The 19,913-nt window shown below is 39.5% G+C and overlaps 1 long non-coding RNA gene across 2 annotated transcripts; it reads left to right on the forward strand.

Moving 5' to 3' along the window:
* Nucleotides 1-4,569: 4,569 nt before the first annotated feature.
* LOC134472711 (uncharacterized) lies at nt 4,570-16,835 on the forward strand. Of its 2 annotated transcripts, none has more exons than XR_010042638.1 (3): nt 4,570-4,768; nt 14,571-14,679; nt 16,385-16,835. It is a non-coding gene; the product is annotated as an uncharacterized LOC134472711 (long non-coding RNA). The 2 variants fall into 2 exon arrangements; XR_010042637.1 differs by having other exon boundaries at nt 14,594-14,679.
* Nucleotides 16,836-19,913: the final 3,078 nt, after the last annotated feature.

Genomic DNA, 19,913 nt, shown 5'->3' on the forward strand with positions numbered 1-19,913 from the left:
GCTTTGCTACCTTCTGCCCATCATTACTGTCCTCCTCCGTCATATCATCTTGCCTTGGAGCCAGATAACTATAGCTAAAACCTCTAAAACTGTGAGATAAATAAACCTTTCTCCCCTTAACCATGGGTGTGGGGTATTTTGTCTCAGTAACTAGAAAAAAAGTAACTAAGATAATAGTGTACGTACACTTTTAAGTACAAATGAGTCTAAGTCAGTCTTTCATGCTCAGATATATAGGTTGGAAGCTGACTGATTTTGAAGATTCCCAAATCACCCTCCCTTAGGTTGCACGAATCTCTAGAGTTTTATAAGCCCAGCAAAGTGAAAGTGGTCCCTAGCCCAGTCTGTGGTGATTGCTGCAGCCAATGATCTCACTGGTTCTAACATATAGTGCAGATCTAATAGATGAAGTTTTGCTGTTGTTAGGCTGAGTCCCATCAAGGAGACAGATGGTATAATTTCAGCCAGCATTGTGGTGTGGTGTGGTGTGGTGTGGTGTGTTGTGATGAGCAGTCTGTTGCATAAATGACTCAAGAAGTAAAGGGAATGGAGCCTATTGGAAGGCCTGAGTTGGGAAGGCAGCTTCAGTATCAGAACTCTGAGTCTACAGCAGAGGCAGAGCGGCAAGCAAGGAGCTGTTTAAGGAGAAGGCGCCTCTGAGATGCAGTGGGCTTCTGTGCCTTCTGTCGCTGAAGGACTTCTCCCGTCACTCAGCTGCTTCTGTCACATGATTGTAATTAAGTGGAAAGGACATGTTATAACCTGGAACTTTCTCATTTATTACTAATTTCTCATCGTTCACAGTTTATTAGAATGAGAATAAATACCTGTCTTGCTCACTGGAGCAAGAGCACAGAACCTAAGGCACACAGCAAGTACTCTGTCAATAAGAGCTGACTGAGCAAATGTACACAGGTGCCCCGATGGTGTTGGGGTTATGGCTCTGTAAACCCATGGTAAGCTTAAAATATCATGAACTGAAAATTCATTCAGTACAACCAACTGTCAAAGCTTAGGTAGCCTTGCGTTAACATGCTCAGAACTTACATTAGCCTGTTTTTGGACAACTCCATCTCACATAAAGCCTATTTTATAATGAGATGTTGAAGGACTCATGGATACCTCATGAATATTTTACAATGAGATGTTGAAGGACTCAAAGATTCAAGGACTTTGAATACCAGTATCTTAAAATGCTGATAACACAGTGCACTTGAGTGTTGAAAGTACCCCCAAATCAGAACAGTGAGAGGGATGAGAGGAAGCACTCTAGGATTTTTTTTGTTTGAAAAAGGCTGCATTGTACAATTATCTGGGTAGGTACTGATTACTGACAATACTGCCTGCTGAAATTAACAAATTACATTTGCTGCAATGCATTGCAGGTAAAAGTTACAAGGGAGCATAATGATGCTCATCACTGCACTATGTGTTCATCTTGCCAAGGAACTTCGAAGTCTACTATTTCATTTTACCTTACAATGGCTTAAATTATTATAAAATTGTACTTTTAGCAGGTTGTAGAGTCAGGTATATCTAAGAATGTTTGTGATCACAACAGAAAAGTCAGCATAGTTGTGTATGGCGAGAAGGAAGTTGAGTTACCCTTCAAAATATCTAGCAGCAAATCAGAAGTGGAGAAAGAGTGAATTCTACACATTTGAACCCTCGGCTGTCTAATTCCCTTGGGATTTCAGACTCCGCTCATAACAGCGAGCGTCTGGCATCTACTGAACCTGCAAGCTGTATTCATTATAGCGAAGAGTGAGTGGCAGAGCGCTTCAGCTTTCACTGGTGGCTGGGATTAAGACCGTGCTAGTAATTAGCTGTAACTCATTTGCTTCTGCAATTACCCACAATTATTCATAATCTCAAGGGTAATGGAACACACAACACACTTGGCCCATGCCGCCTTTTGGGGACTGACCCTCGGGTGAGAGGTCATTCTAGGCAGGAGGAGGAGTGGGCAGGCAGCCATCAGTAGGTCTGGCAGCCAACATGTGAAAATAATTTACCACAGATACCATACAGAAGTTGTGCATATGGGGAAAGCTTTTAATTTTCTTAACAGTACACAGTTTTTCAGCTTGTGAATTGTTTAAAAAGAATGCTCTGGAAAACAATATGCAAGCTTTCCTTAGAGCACGCACTCAGAGGCGGTTTGTACAGAAACCATGTGTGTATCCTGGGAAGAAAGCCATGAGGGAGAAGGGGATGCCTGTGGGGTACTAACGCAGCCAAGAGGGTCTTGGGAGGGACTTGGCAGCAGTGATGGACACTGCTCTATATGGCTGAGGTGGCCCACAGAGGACACTGTCATAGCAGGCAGCAGTTTGGAAGAGGGGTGACCACATAATGATTACCAGGATCACAGGAGGACATGATCGCAGGAGGACATGTCTGTTTGGGGCTTTGTCTTTTGTGAATTATTTCTAAACTAGTTTTGCAGCTTGCATTTATCTTCTTATCATAGTCTTTAGGAGTAGAGTGACATTAAACTGAATCATGATCTGGCTGCATTACACGTGGGATGGGAAAGTTACTGCCTCTTCTGTGCCTCAGTTTCTTCCTCTGTAAGCGACATGATAATCAGTACCATTTCATCATGAAGTGACGGAGGCACTGAACAAAGCCATATGCATAGCACTTAGTACGTGTGTCATGTGTCCTTGTCATTATTATTAATGTCATAACTTTCAAAATGAAATGTGCTGTCCTATTATTCCACATAATTGCTCAGCGGCTGGGTCATTTTCATTTGACAAGTTCGAAACAGAGCCCCAGAAAGCTGTGTGGTACACTGATGTTTAGACTATGGAAACATAGGTTAAGCCAGAACTCACAACCCTGGGTGATCATTTCTTGCATTTAAAGGACTCAGTGATTTATGGTAATGGCATTAAATATATGCTACAGTCAGCTGGCACTTTATGCTTTCTTCATATGTACCTGTCACTGATACATCTCTTTCCCTCGAGTTCCTTGAGCTATGCCTACAACTTCTCAGTAGTCATTCTACTTAATTGCTGGGTCAGAGCAGCAAACCTGCTAACATATTATATTGATTCTTTTACTTAGACGTATATGCACATGCAAATATATTTACATTGTTACCTACATGTATGCAAATTCATACTAAGTTCATGAGTTCATTCTCATGTCTTTGATCCCAGTCTAGAGCACAAGTTCAATCCAGTTTCTACTTTTCCTTAGTGATAATTTCTTCCTCTAATAGGTTTGCTTATCAAAGAGTAAAGTAAATGGCTGTAAATTCATTCCTTTTAGCCTCACTTCAGTCAAGTCAGTCTCAGAGCTCACCTAGGTTCTGAGGGAGGAAATATATACCTTGCCTCTTTTTAAAAGCAGTTGCTAATTTATGTTATATCATGCATGGGAAACTTTGTAGCAAAAGGTTTCAAACTACTCTGTATAGTAGGGGTTTTCAGCTCTGTTTCCCACAAATATTCCACAAGAACCAACCAGTGCTGTCCCATCTTTCCCTGACCCCCCTGCTCGGCAAACCCCAGGGCAGCTCATCACCCCTTCCACTACTACAGGCTTCCAGGTTTGCTCTGGCTCAGGCGGAAGTAGGGATTTAAATAGAGAAAGAAGCTTATACATTATTTCACGCTGACCTTGCTTTTGAAACCTGAAGAAATACTTAGAAAAGCTTTGGGATATTTCTGGTGTCTCATCTGAGTCAGAGAAGAATGATTAAGTAAAATTTGGTGGTATTTATCACAAATAAAGCTATAATGTCCAATTTCATCAATCTAAGACATTTTCCATTTTATGTGCATCTTGGGAATTGGCAGATGCATTGTAGCACCATGAGTACATGTGTGGTTATTTCTTCCCTCTCTCCTTCCCTGTTATTGTCTATACTCTATACTATATCTCACAACCAGAGCTGAGGGATTAAACAAATGTGCTTGTTTAAAGCAGTGTTCCTGACTTGAGTATGAGATTTTTCCACTGAAAAACTGCTTCTTAACAAGGTATGCTGTTCAGATGTTAACAGATGTTATATGGTAACAGATATAAAACTGTTCCCTAATTTCTTTGGTGGTGTCAAGTTAGCTATCTCATACATCAAGCTAAGAAGTAGAAAGCTAAGTTTCCATATCTTTAGCTATTTTTGAACTTATCTTAAAAACAAATGTTATCTTTTAGGCAAAAACACTTTTGGGATGTTTCCAGAGAGGGAAAGGAAACAGAAGTCCATTTCTGTAGGTAAAAAATGGAAACAAACTGATGAACTGTTCTATTCTCATTCTCCTCCCTATCCTCTCTTCCTCCCTTCCTCCCTCTCCTTCTCTCTTTCTCTGTGTGACAGACACCAAAGATGTCTTCCCGTTTTGGCCAGCATCCTGTAAGTTTTCACTTTATGTGATTTGAAAGAGGAGAGCTAGAAAGTCTTGCAGGGTGAAGTTTCTGGTGGAAAGGTTGACAGGCTCTTGACTGCAAGTCAAGTGTGCTGCCAGGCGCCACCATAATAAAGGTGGCAGGCATCCAGGAGCACTCGCAGCTGCATGCCAGAACTTTATTAAATATCTAACTATAGTTTGTAGGCCCTGGTCAGCTTGTAATTCATTCCTGGCTGACACATTTCAGTTTTTAATTAGTTTAGTACTAATGTGGGCCTAGCTTTTTGATTCTTTTCCTGTAAAACAGAAATGTTTCAAAAGACGATGTTCTTCATTTGGCAGTTGGAGAAATGGAAGAGGTGGGATTCTCCAGGCACATGTGGACGGCTGGAGCCGATGCGGTAGGTTTAGATTTCTTCTGCCACCTCACAGAGGAGCATGCACATTGCATTTCAGTCTAGGGTATCAGTCTCTTCCCTCACAAAACTGTGTATTTCCTTTGACCTACTAATGCATAAAAATGATCACCTGTCCTGCCTGGCCTCTCTGTTTATGGATCAAGGTGGATAGATGCCTCTGCCTCATGGTGTGAGTGGGGTGTACACAGAGTACACATTGCTACAGCAGCCAGCAACTACTCACATTGGTCACTGCTCCCTGGAGCTGCTGTGATGGCTTTGCAATGGGTGCTTTTGGAAGGGAACTGTATTTTCAAGATCTTTCTGCACATTTCTGTAGGCTCCGGGGGAAGCGGAGGTGACCTGCAGTGAAGACTGCTCCCCGGAGCCCTAGATGCTAGAGCTGGTGCAGATACTGCACGTGCTTGTTTGCTGACACTTTCATCTCATTGGCTCTTCTGCCACTCCCGGGCCAGGTGTGCATTTGCTCTGCGACAAAAGGGGCCAGAGTTCAATCATTTCACTTTGGTCCACTGCCCTGGCTTCTGGATCACTGTCACTGGTTCAGTTTGCCTTGCTCCCCACTTTTTGACGTCCATCTGTCTTCTCCTACTGCCTTCGCAGCCAGCTTTGGGGCCCACACAGCACAAAGACCACAGCCTTCCACAGGCTTTTGACCCCTCCCCATGTGAGCCAAACCCTGTAACAAATCCCTTATTTTACAGCACTCGGTGAGTTTACCCCTGTGCTCTCTCTCTGTCCCATGCAGCTGCACAGTGCTTGGCAACCTCAGCCTAGAAGAGTGCCCGGGACGCAGCCAGTCCCTTCTGCCTGGGAGAGCAGGCATCCCTGCTTTCTTTTCACAGCCTATGAAACCATGAGCAGTGGCGTGCAGTGACTTGATCTGGTTAGCAAACGCCAGGGACTAGATTTGAATTTGGACTTCCTGAGGCCACACCCAGAGTGCCATGACTGGACACTGCATAAATTAGAACCAAAAGATACAACACATTAGAAGCTGCTCCATGTCCCCAGGAATCAGGGACACGCAACAGTCAGACCCCAGTGAGACATAACTGACCAAAGGTTTTCATTCCTCTGCTTACTTTTTTCCCCCCAAAGTTAAAGTGGTTTATAGCCAGGTGTGGTGGAGCAGACCTGTAATCTCAGCACTCAGGAGGCTGAGGCAGAAAGATCACTGTACGTTCAAGGCCAGCCTGGGCTACAAAGTGAGTTCAAGGCCAGCCTGAACTGCATAGTGAGACTCTGTCTCAAAAACAAAAACAAAAAACAAAAAAATAAAGTTCATTATTATTTGTTTTAAAATAAAATTGCAATACAGAAATTTCATCTCCATGGCAGAGTAACCTCCCTGGATGATGTGCTAACTACTTTTTAAGAACTTAACAAGATTTTGGGTGTGTGTGCATGTACTTATTTGTTCTTTGGCTAGAAATAGGTTTTTTTCCAAATACATTTTATTTCAAAGAAAAAAATGAAGAAAAAAGAGAAACTAAAACAAAATTTCAAAACACGTCAATCAGGTGACAACAATGGTGCATACATTACACATTGTCATCCCCAAATCATTCGCCTTGAGCTTACAATTCTCCAAACAATACAAGAACAACTCTTTCTCTTCGTTGAACTCAGAGAAATCAGTAATATAACTATCTTAACTATTTATACATATATATATATATATATATATATATATACATATACATATGCTGTTACTTTCAGCTTCTCACACTAGTGAGGCAATATGATGTTTACACATGTGTCTCATTTATTTCACTAATGAGTATGGTGTTAAGTTGCATTCATTTACCTACAAAAGTCTCTAGTTCATCCTTATTTATGACTGAGTAGTACTCCATTGTATAAAAATACCGTATCTTTTTATCCATCCCTCAGTCATTATTTCCAAGATTATTTAGGTTATTTCCAAGATCTGGCTATTAAAAATTGTGCTGCTGTAAATATGGGAGCACATATATCACTGCGGTATGATGTTTTTAATTCTTTTGGGACAATACCTAGAAGGGGAATAGCTGGGTCGAATGGAACCTCTAGTCCTACTTTTTGAGGAATCTCCACAGTGATTTCCACAATGGTTGCACCAGTCTGCACTGCAACCAACAGTGGAGAAGGGTCCCTTTTTCCCCACAGCCCCGCCAACATTTGTTACTGCTTAATTTCTTGATAACAGCCATTCTTTCTGAGGAAGAATCTCAGTGTTGTTTTAATTTGCATCTCTCTAATGACCAGTGATGTTGAACATTTTTTGATGTATTTATTTGCTGTTCATACTTCTTCATCTGAGAAGTGTGTATTCATTTCAGATGCTCATTTTTGGATTAGGTCTTTAAGTCTGGGAGGACTGGTTTTGAGTTCTTTATATGTTATTGATAGTAATCCTTTATCTAAGGAACAGCTGGTAAAAATTGGCTCCCACCTTGTGGCTTGTCTCTTCACTCTGTTGGTGGTTTTCCTTGCTGTGCAAAAGCTTTTCAACAGGATGAGATCCCAGTTGTTGGTTCTTTGTGATAGTTCCTGTGCAATCAGGGTTTTGTTCATAAAATCTTTGCCTACACTAATCAATGTCGTCAGGAGTTTTACCTACTTTCTCTTCCAGAAGATTTAATGTTTCTGTTTTAATATTAAGATCTTTGATCCATTCTGATTTTAACTTAATGCATGGTGAAAGATATAGGTCAAGTTTTAATTTTCAGTATGTGTAGAGCTAGGTTTTCCAGAACCATTTATTAAAGAGGCTATCTTTCTTCCAGTGAATGTGTTCAGACACTTTGTCAAAGATAAGGTGACTTAGTGTGTCTGGAGTTGTTTCTGCATCTTCTAATCTGTTCCATTTATCTTTGAGTCTGTTTTTTGTCACTACCATACTATTTTTACTACTGTGGCTTTATAGTATAATTTCAAGTCAGGGATTGTGATGCCCTCTGTTGCTCTGCCCTTTGTTGCTCAGGATTGCCTTTGCTATTCTAGGTCTCTTTGGGTTCCAGATGAATTTTAGGATTGTTTTCTCTAATTCTGTGAGATATGTTATTGGAATTTTGATTGGGATTGCATTGAATCTGCATAACAGTTTTAGAAATATAGCCATTTCCACTATATTGGTTCTTCCTACCCAATAGCGTGGGATATCTCTCCATTTTCTAATATCCTCTTCAATCTCCTTTTTCAGAGTACTATCATTTTCAATATGGAGGCATTTTATATCCTTCATTAGATGAAGTTCTAGCTATTTCATTTTGGAGGGATGCTATTATCAAAGTTGTTATTTCCCTGATTTCTCTCTTGATGAGTTTGTTATTGGTGTATAGAAAGACTATTGATTTTTTTTTTTTTTTTTGGTATTGGATACTGAACTCACAACCTTGTGCTTGCCAGACAGGCACTTATGTCACTGAACTAAATCCCCGGCCCAAGGCTATCGATTTTTGAATGTTGACCTCGTATCCAGATATGATACTGAATTTGCTTATTAAATTTAGTATTTTTTGGTAGAGTTTTTGGAGTCTTCTAAGTAGAGTATCATGTCATCTGCAAATAATGATAGTTTAACTTCTTCCTTTCCTATGTTTATTCATTTTATTTCTTTCTCTTGTCTAATTGCCTCAGCTAAAGTTTCCAGGACTATGTTGAATAAGAGCGGAGACAGTATACATCCTTGTCTTGTTCCTGATTTTAGAAAGAAAGCTTTCAGTTTTTGTCTATTTACTATGATGTTGACTGTTGTGTTTTCATAGATGGATTTTATCAGATTGAGATAAAGACCATTTATTCCAATTTTCTGTAGGGTTTTTAATCATGAATCGGTGCTGGACTTTGTCAAAAGCTTTTTCTGCATCTTCTGAGATGATCATATGATTTTTGTCCTTGGTTTTGTTAATATGGTATATTACATTTCTGTATTTACATATGTTGAACCATCCCTGAGATGAATCCCATTTGATCAGGTGTACAATCTTCTTGACAATTTGCTGCAGTCTGTTTGACAGTATCTTATTAATGATTTTTGCATCAATGTTCATTAGGGAAATTGGCCTGTAATTCTTGTTCTTAGTTGGGTCCTTCTCTGGTTTTCATATTAGAGTAATGCTTGCTGCTAGGAATGAAGTGGAAGTATTGCTTCTATTTCAGTTTCATTAAAGATTTGAGAAGCATAAGCTTTTCTCTAGATATCTTGTAGAATTCAGCAGTGAATCCATCAGGGTCTAGGCTTTTCTTTCTTGGTAGGTATATTTTTATTTTTATTTTTTTATTTTGAAAGTATACAACAGAACAAGTCAGAATAAAGCCAACTCAGATCGTATAGTAAAACTGGTACAGAACTTCACAGCAGGTTACTGGGATAACAGTAATAGGTATCACAGTATATTTTGTTATCTTTATAATAGTTGTTCTTTCAGTCACATATATCAAAATGAGATGAAATATAGAATACTATAGAACTTATCAAAACAGAATATTGAATAGAGCAGTACCATTAATTAGAAAAGAGCAAAACAGTAATAAAAATATTTGCCTTCAAAGAAATGGTAGAAGGAAGTCCCCCTTATTTGCTATGGTCAACCTCCCAGGAGATGCTCAGATTTCTGGTTCTTATTTGCTAATGGGTGGGGCGGCGGAGAAGGAGGATAGGAGAAGTGGGATATTTGACTCTAGGCCATGTAGCAGTAGGTTCACTATTGCTAAGCAGGGAGGCAGGATGGTCATTTGTTTTCACAGCGTCCTCAGTTCCAACATGGTGTGGATCTCAGGAGACACTGCTCTGTTAGTAGGTTTTTAATTACATCTTTGATTTCATTGATTATCTTGGTTTATTTAGGATTTTTATATATTGATTTAGCTTTAGTAATTCATATACATCTAGGATGTATATGTCCATTTTTTTCTGTATTTGTCCATTTTTTCTGTATTTTCCATCTTATTAGACTACACATTTTAAAAGTAGGCATAGATGATCTTCTGGATTTCTGCAGGCTCTGTTGTGATTTCATCCTTTTCATTCCTAATTGCATGAATTTGAGTCTTTTCATTCCTTTTTTCAATAAGGTTGGCTAAAGGTTTGTCGATTTTGTTTAATCTCTCAAAACATCTCTTTGATTCATTGATTTTTGTATTGTTTTTTTAGTTTCCAGTGTGTTAATTTCTGCTCTGATCTTTATAATTTCCTCTATAAAAGAAGCTGCTTTTTTTTTTTGGTAGCCAGGATTGAACTCATGACCTTGCACTTGCCAGGCAGGCTTTTAGGCCACTGAGCTAAATCCCCAGCCCCCCTCACATGAGCTTCTGTCTTAGCCTGCTTTTCTTTTTCTAGAAGTCTGAGGTTCAGCATTAAGTTGTTTGTGTGTATTTACTCTGTTTTCCTGGCATGGGTATTTTCTGCTATAAATTTCCCTCTTAAGACTGCTTTCATTGTGTCCCACAAGTTCCAATATATTGCATTTTCATTATCATTCAACTGTAAAAGCTGCCTGATTTCTTCTGTGAACCATTGGTTTATTCAGTAGGATGCTATTTAATGTGTTAATGAAGTTCTTGTGGCTTTCTTTGACATGGATTTGCAATTTCATTGCTCTGTGACCTGATAGTGTTCATAGGATAATTTCAGTTTATTTGCATGTAGTTAAGCATGTAGTGTGAGCCAATGTAGGGCTTATTTTGGAGATCATTCTGTGTGCAGCTGTGAAGTATTCTGATATTGTGGGGTAGAACACTCTATAGACATCTGCCAGGTCTATTTGTTCAAAAGCTTGATTTAGTTTTGATATTTCGTTACTAATTTTTGTCTAGTTGATCTGCCTTTTTGTGATAGTGGGGTATTGGGGTCTCCCAATATAGTTACATTATTTGATTTTTTATGTTTATTAGTAATTATTTTATACAGTTGAGTGCACTGGTATTTGTTGCATATATGTTTGTGATTGTTATCTCTTCCTCTTGAATTGTTCCCTTTATGAGGATGTAGTGACCAGAAGGTCTCTTAATCAGTCTCGGCTTGAAATTTACTTTCTCTGTAAATGGAATGCTGCCTTTACTTTTTTCTGGCTTCCTGTCACATGGAGTATTGTTTTCCATTCTTTGAATTTCAGTCTATGAATTTCTTTTTGAATTAAATGTGTTTCTTGTATATAGCATATTGTTGGATCTTTCTTCTTGATCCATTCTGTCAGTCTATGTCTTTTGACTAGAGAATTGAGACCATTAACATTGATGTTGTAACTGATATATATTGACTTATTCTTGCCATGTTAGTTTCCTGTCGTTGGCTCCCTGTCTTTTTTCCTGCATTCTCTAATTTTTCACTTTCCCTAATGGATTCCTTTTATTGGAGTTCATAGAGCTGTCGTTCTAATTATTTCTTTCTAGAATGTCCTGCAGAATATTTTGAAGTGCTTGTTTGCTGGTCATAAATTTCCTCAGATGTTCTTTGTCATGGAAATATCTTATTTCTCCATCAATTTTGAAAGACAGTTTTGTGAGGCACATCAATCTGGGTTGAAAGTTGTTTTCCTTTGGAGCTTGGAATATTTCACTCAAGCTCTCCTTGACTTGAGAGCTTGTGCTGAGAGGTCAGCTGTAATTCTCATAGGCTTTCCTTTATAGATGATTTGTTTCTTTTGTCTAACAGCTTTTAGGATTCCATTTTTGTTGAATTTCTGGAATCTTGACTATGATATACCTGTCTGTAGATATTTTTTGGTCATTGCTAATTGGAATTCTGTATTACTTATTTATCTGTATGCCAAATTCTTTTTCTGTATCAGGAAATCTTCTGTCATGCTGCCTGCAAATAGTTTTTAATGTCATTTGTGGTATCTCCTGTTTGTTCATTGACTACAATTAACCTTAAGTTATTCTTTTTTGTTTCACATATTAGCCACTGGATTTATTTCTCATGGTCCTTTGCTAACTTTGAGAAATCCTTCTTTTCCTGATCGCTATCTGCAAGCCTGTCCTTAATATCTGAGATCCTGTCCTCATGTTGGCCTAATCTGCTTTGAATACTTTCAGTGGAGTTTCTATTCTCCTGGATATCTGCTTGAATCTGCTTTATGGATTCCATTTCTTTCCTGTGCTGGGCTTCCATAATTTGCTCAAGCTGGTCTTTTTTCTTGTCTGTGTTTGCTGTAATATGGCTAAGCATGGTATGTATGTTGGTAATCTCTGTAGCCATCTGAGAGATTATTTCTCATTTCAGTGTTTCCAGATCCTCATTCAATTGCTTTGTAGTTTCCTCTTCAGAGAGGCCTGGTGGGTGGCTTTCAGATTGTCCTCCTCACTGTCCTCTGGATTTGCTTTTGGTTAACTTGTTGTCTGGGCTTGCATTTTGCTTCAGTGTCTTCTCATTTTATTTTATCTCTCTTTTAAGTTTAATTCTTGAGGTGATGCTTGTAAGTTGCCTATGGTGGGTTGCTTTAGTGGTAGTTTTAGGACCCTTAGATGATGACTATTTCTCTGAGATATCTCCAGGTGGTTTTTGGGTTTTGAATCTATTGGAAGATCTTACCTCTTCAGTTTGTTGGAGATGAGAAGTTATTGCTTGTTTGACCTAGTCTCTGGTTCTTTGGCACCGTGCCACCATATTTTTTGTGACCTTTAGTCAATCTCAGTCACGGAATACCAGGACCAACAGCTGGTTAGAACAATATGTCAATTTTTGTTATAGTGGTACCAGTACATCAAACACAATGTATCAAATGACAAACTGAGCTAATCCTTAATTTGCAAGTTTTAATAGTATGAGCTAGATTTGTGATTATATAACAAAATGTAAAACAGACCAGATAATTATATGCAGTAGATAAGTGCTTAATGTATCAATTTTGACCTGGGGGGGGGGTTAAACTTTAAAGTGGGATTAAGGAGAAAATAGAGCATTGGAAGAAGTAAGGTTGGAGGACAAAGAGGGAAGTTATGCTAACTTTGGAAAACTGGTGCAGAAGGAAAAGAAATGGAAGAGATAAAAGGAAGAACTGAACAGAACCACATCTACAAAGAAGTTAGGAATCACTTTCACACTTATAGAAAAAAGTAAAGGAGAAATAGAAAAAGAAAAAAATTAAAATTAAAAACAAAGAACAACAACAAAACCAAAAACTACAACAAATTTAAAAAAGGAAAAATCAAACAAACAAACAAACAAAACAGTCCAATTCCAAGATTCTCTCTGCTTTCACTAGCAAATGACCTGTGGAGACAGAGTCCTGAATCAGGCTAATATACCCTGGAAAGCCAGCAGTACATTTCTGCAGGGTAGTAGGTAATCTCAGCAATCCTGCCCCGAGACTAGAGTCACTGGGCTTGCCACAGTCCAAGCAATTTCCTTGGGTCCTGAGCCCAGCTGAGAGCTGCTAGATGAGGCCTGGGGATTAGTTTAGTGGCACAAGTGCCTGCATGGCAAGCTGGTAGCTTGCTGTTCAGGGTTCCAACCTCAGCCAGCCCAGCTCCAAGATGGCACCTGGCTAACTGCTCTCTCCTGCAGGAGGACTGAGTGCTCTGCACTCACCACCAGCCAGTGCAGTCCTCCAGTGCTTAGTGCTCTCCTCCATGGCTGTGTCTCTCTGTAGAGGATTCCAAGGTCAGCATTCATCACGGTTACTGTGACCATGTGCCCCAGTTCCAACAGCTCCGTTTGCTCAGTGAGTCCCCTCTCAGGTCAAAGACGCCACTGGTTACCACGTTCTTATTCGCTGGAGTTTTTGTTCTCTTTGTGGGCTTTAATTTGAACTTCAGACTCTTCCCGGGTCCAGGGGACCCACTTCCTTCCTTCTTATCTTCCTCAGGATGCTGTATTCCGGCATCTGGACGGTGACTCTCAGAGAGGCTCTTTTCCCTGCTGCTTACTGCTTCACCATCTTCCTGGAAGTCCCAATAGTTTTCAGCGATTGATATGAGCAATAGTCTCCTCATGGGAAAAAGAATAACAATGAGACTTTGCATTGTGAGTAACTTGTTCTGGAAGTATTCCACAAGATGAGCAAACATTTCAAACACTTCTAAAAATTTTTAACTAGATAAGTGAATGATGTGTATGTAATACGAGCAACACTTGGTGCCAAAGTTCACATAATCATAACTGAGCCAGTAGTTTTGTCCTGTCTGTCTCTCTGTCTGTTTGTCTCTCTTTCCTCTCCCCACTTGCTGTAGGGAGTTGTGGGTGGAGGAGGAGATCTCACTTGTGGAAGGAAAGAAGAAAAAGCAGAGGAATCTTTCACTTCAAAAGAGATTAGAGAGAAGTGTACAATGTGGGAAAATGTAAAATTCTCTGAATAGGGAAAAGCACCACCTGAATAAGGCTGTAGAAGTGTGAGCAATGAATTCTGATAACAATGTAATGTCACATTTCCAGGGAATCCTCAAAAGGAGGTAAAAGCAAGTGTCACTGGGTAGGTTCTTTGTTAAAATTGCATGAAAAGAAAGACATTCTACTGAACCCAACAGACAGCAGTGATTCTGTTAGTGATAGCGAAAGTCATACTGCACAGTAGGCCTCCTCTCCTGTCTTCAGCACACCAGCCATGAAGGTTTGCAAGGGGAAGTGCAGGTTAGTTTATTATTTTTCTTTGTGTTTTATATTTTCATTATTATTTTGCATCATATTTCACTATTGTAATCATCTTTATATGAATTTTTGGGGACATTGAATGTATCAACTGATTTTCTATTATTTCTTAGGAGGAGATTTGCTTTAATTTACAAGTGCTTTGGGTTACAACCATGTTTGTGGAGTGAATTATGCTTGTGATTAACAATTACATATTATTGTTAACAGCATACTACTGGGCTCCTTCTCAGGGTCTCTTCCAGACTCTTGTGCTCCTGAACAGAGGATTGGACAGGAAATGAAGTGGCAGAGTTTACATTTATTCGAGGTATTAAAGGTAAGAAAAAGGATGAAGAAGTGTTCTGAAAAGATGTGCTCTGCAGGTGAGTATGGGCCAATTAAAGTAGGAAAGGAATAATGTTCTCTGTGAGATGAGCCCCTGAGAAAGAAAAGCCATGTCCACAAGGTCAATGGCCATAGTCTTTAGTACCTCCATTCTGACATCAGATCTTAGCCGTCCTGTCAAAAACCTGCTTGATTTGTACCAGAAAAGCTGAAGACAGCATTCTCTGATTGGTACGAGATGTGGCGCTCTCCATGATTGCTGGGTCACACCTGCTCACCCAGTTACTTTGCCATGCCCTAATCCCCTACCTCCTTATGGGGAGCTGGTATCAAACATCCACCTGGGAGGATGATTTGGTTTTTATTGAAGTTTAAAGGATTCATGTGCATGACCCAGCAAATTCATTTGCACTATCCACTACAGCACACATCTCCTGGGTGCACAAAGAGGCATTTTTAGAACTATTCAGTAGGAAAAAAAAAAAGAAAGCAAGCAAGCATGCATTAGCATGGCTAAAGCACGGTGGTTCATCCACCTTCAGGAGGAGGGAAATCTATGTACTCTAGTGTGGACAGCATTTCATAAGTACCGTGGCATGAATAAGAAACAAATCATAGACTAAGTTTAGTAGAGTATAATTCAAGTGAAAACACAAATTAAGTAGGGCTATATATTTTCCATGAACAAACATGTCCGTAAAAGATGTTTTGTTAAATTGAGAAGCTAAGAATGATTAGGAGAGGAAGTTGGGGTTGGAAGTGATAGGTTGAATTTAACATAATGGCTTATTTCTTTTATAAAGAAAAAAAGAATTCACTCCATATGTAATTTGTTACCTGTATAATTAATTTTTGCTTTAAAAAATAAAGGAATATGTCTAAAAGAAGAGTTACAGTTTTCACTGTGTATTAAAAGAGGAAGGGCATATTTGAAATAATTTGGTTAACACTTTCATTTTATAGAGGAGGAAATTGGTGCCCAGAGAGGAAATGATTGGATAAAAGCAAATCCTCAGAGTGCCCCAGAAAAATTAGTAACTGAGTTTCTGGATTTAACTGCCAGTAATCTCAGGAGACACTTTGGTGGAACCAGAGTGTATTTTAAAGAACCATGGAGAGGACTTTCTGGGCAAGTCAGATCCACCCATGGTGTCTGCAGTGTGGTCTACTACAATGCTGCTGCTGATTCTGTCAGGATCATGCCAACACCTTATTATTACCTTTGATGCTTACAATATCTTGCTAATGCTATGAGGTTTTACAAAGTTTTTAGCCTTTGTTGCCTGAGGACACTTACTTTCTCTATAGCATGTTCAAAAACACCTTGATCTTTGTTCTTGTTCAACATGATCCCTACTTGTACAATTTTCCTGGAACAGAAAATTCAGTCAGGTCCCTGCACAACAGTCTTTAAACCAACAGCAATGTATTAGCAGCAAATTCTGAGTTCATTTTTGTAATGCTCCTTAAAGGAAGGAATTAGTTCTGCAATTGCATTTTGATTCTTAAAGCTGGGAAATAACCCAGCAGGCGTTAGTTCCTTTGGCCAGTGGCCTAACCCAGTGGTTCTAGAGATTTGCTTGATGGGTAGAATCTAGTGGCATCCTACTGTGCAGTCATCATTTAAGTCCTGAATACATATCCCCAACTTCGGATGTCTTTTCTTAGTCCCTGACCTACACTTCTCTCTCTTCCAGGTGTTTGGGGATCATCTGTTTGCGTTGTGATAGCCTCAGCGTTGTAAGCGGAGGGAGAGCTGAGAGAGCTGCGTGTTGGTGGGAACCTGCTATCCCTTTGGCACTCTGCTCTGGGGGATCTCAGGGTCTTGCATCACTTCCATTTCCACAATCTTTCCATCACAGTTCCTAATACGGTACCACAATGTGGTAACTGCACCAAACCACTGGAAAGATGCCACTGACAGAGACTGTACTTAGAAGAACAATAGCTTTTCTCAGGGCCCCTCACCCTCCCTCACTGTGTGACTGCCTCATGTCCTCTGCCTCTTGCACAAGAGTCTTTCCATGACTACAGTGTCCTCCTCTACCACTCTTTTCTTAAGAACAGAGCTGTCATGGACGCTTCCAGGAACCATTCTTCTTGAGCCCTTGTCTTAAACATGGTTTCATGATGCAGAAATAAAGGCACTTGAGCTATCATAACTAGTTACAGGTCTCATGACATATAGTATCCCATGTGCATAAGTTTCACTCTCCTCTCCTGCAAATGTATCTACTTTGTTCTGTACTTGGTACTTGGGGTATAGTGGTGCATTGTGTACCCTCTTTATCTTCTGAAAATCAGAGAAAGGGACATCACAGCATTTACTCCTGTCTATGCCAAATCTCAGATGAACCAGAATCCAAGGCCATTTGTTATCAGTTCCCTCCAAGTCTCAGTTTTTTAAGTTAATATTTCTAAGCTCTGGCTTGACACATAAAAACACACACCACAGATGTTACTCATATTCTTCAATTTACTGAAAAGAAAAATACTCAAGCTTACTATGTTACCAGAACTGAAGTAAACATTGGCAACAAAAATGGAAGGAAGGGCTGAGCAGCTGGCTTAATATTTTTCCATTTCAATTCCAAAATGTGCATCATATGAAATCATCTGACACCAAAATATCAGATCATCATAGTCATCCCAAAGTTTTATCTTTAGAGTTTTATGTTTTGTGTGATAGTGCATGCTGTGTGTGTGTGTGTGTGTGTGTGTGTGTGTGTGTGTGTGTGTGTGAAGAGGGGGAGGGAGGGAGAGAGTGAAATCTCAGAGGGTCTGTTGCTTCATTCTTGGACTAATCTAGTAGAAAATGGGTCTCCCACCCTGATTTTAATCTTCTGAAACTTGATTTCCAGAATTGGCATAAAAAAGGGCAAGGGGAGGCTCTCCGGTGATGTGACAGATGAACTTTTGCAGGGAGATGATGGAGAAATGAAAATTAGTTGACACTGGACCAGAGCAGCTTCCTTTACATCTAACAAAATTCATTAAACATGCACAGGGATCTCCTGTGGTCTAGGTACCATGGACAAAAATCAGGAATAAAAAGGCCAGTGAAGGGATCAATATGAGCTTGATGGAGGTGGACAATCACCGACATCTTCTGACCTGCTGTGGGCACTGTGCTGCTGGCAGAGTGAGGGAGGGTTGGCCTGCTCTCTCTGTGCCCGCACAGCCTACCTCCTTGCGCTGTGCAAAGCCCAGGCTCCCCAGGAGAGTAAAAGACACAGGATCTCTGATCTGTACTCACAAGGTCATTCAAGGACTTGAGGCTCCTCTCCCTTTTCTTAAGATGATTATTTTGTGGTGCCCACCATTCTGGTGAGCCCTGAAGTTCATGGTTCACAAAGGGACTCTAAGTTAGCAGCATCAGCCTCTCCTGCAAACTTGGAAAAGCAGATTCTCAGGTTGAATCTCAGAGGTCCTGAAGCCTCAATGATGGGCAGGAAATCTGGGTTTTAGTGGACACAGGGGATCCTAGTGCTCTCTCACGTTCACATCTGAGAGCCCTTCTCTCCAGCCCTCCTGAATGGAAGCCCTGCGGCCTGTAATGCACCACACCCAGGCTTCCTGCAGTTTCACCATCTGCCTGGGAGAGGGTGGGTCTTGGAGGGTCATTTTTCACTTGACTTCCGCATGTCCTCCTTAGCTCTTCCCTGCCCACTTAGACCTTCTGCTGCATTAGTTTAGGCTTTTGCAATTCTTTACTTTATTATCCAACCTATTTTTTTTTTTACTTTTTCCCTTTTTATTTTATTGGTGTACTTTAGATATACACAGTGATCATATTCGTCAGAGGAAATTTGTACCTGTACATGATATAACTTGCTTCTTCTTCTCCCATTTCTATCCTCTCCCTTCAACCCACTTTCCCCTTTTTATTTACAAAAGCTTTGTTTCTATTTTTTCCTTATTTTTTTTTCTTGTCCCTTCTTTTCTCCTTCCCTTGTTCCCCTATTTTCCAATATCCATTATACATTTTGGTCCTTATTTACACTTTCACTTTCTCATGCCACAGAAACAAAGTGATATTTACACATGTGTGTCTGATGTATTTCACTTAAAAGCATGGTCTCAAGGAGCATCCATTTACTTAGAAATGTCTCCAGCTTATCTTTCTTTCTAGCAGAGTACTATTCCTTTGATTAAAAAAACCCCACATCTTTATCCATGCATTGGTTGATGGGCATTTGGACTGTTTCCAAGATTTAGCTATTATAAACTGTGTCTCAATAAACATAAGTGTTCGTACACCATGGTGGTATGATATTTTTAATACTTTCAGGATGATACCAAGAAGAGAAATAGTTGGGTCAAATGGAATCTCTAAACTAAAACTAAAACTAAAACTAAAACTAAAACTAAAACTAAAACTAAAACTAAAACTAAAACTAAAACTAAAACTAAAACTAAAATCTGGTTTTAGTTTCTTGAGCAATCTCCACACTGACTTTCACAGTGGTTGTACTGGTCTACATTACATTCCCACCAACAGTGGAGAAGGGTTCCTTTTCCCCCACAGCCTCACCAGAATTTGTTACTGGTTAATTTCTAGAACATAGCCATTCTTTCTAGAGATAGAAATCTCAGTGTTGTTTTAATTTGCATCTCACGAATAACCAGTGACACTGAACATTTTTTCACATATTTATTTGCTGTTTGTACTTCTTCATCTGAGAAGTGTTTATTCATTTCAGATGCCCATTTTTGAATTGGCTCTTTAAATATGGGGGTTCTGATTGTTTTGAGATTTTTATATATTCTAGATATTAGTCCTTTGTCTGGGGAACAGCTGGCAAACATTCTTTCCCACACTGTGAGTTGACTCTTCACTCTGTTGGTGGTTTCTCTTGCTGTGCAAAAACTTTTTTTTAATAAGATGGGATCCAAATTGTTGATTCTTCATGATAATTCCTGTACAGTTGAGGTTTTGTTCATGAAGTCTTTTCATATACCAATGTCTTCAAGAGTTTTATTTACTCTATCTTCTAGAAGATTTAGCGTTTCTGTTTTAATATTTAGATCTTTGGTCCCTTTTGAAATTAATTTATTGCATGGTGAAAGATGTGAGTCTGGTTTTAACCTTTGACATGCTATTGTTATAAAAATAGCATGGTACTGGCAAAGAAACAGACCCAAGGACCATTGGAACAGACTAAAAAAATGCAGAAACAACTCCAGGTGTACTCAGTCACCTTATCTTTGACAAAGGGGACAAAC

Source organism: Cavia porcellus, unplaced genomic scaffold (genome assembly GCF_034190915.1).
Source record: "Cavia porcellus strain 051 isolate PalLab524CR breed Dunkin Hartley unplaced genomic scaffold, mCavPor4.1 scaffold_2, whole genome shotgun sequence".
NCBI classification, from domain to species: domain Eukaryota; kingdom Metazoa; phylum Chordata; class Mammalia; order Rodentia; family Caviidae; genus Cavia; species Cavia porcellus.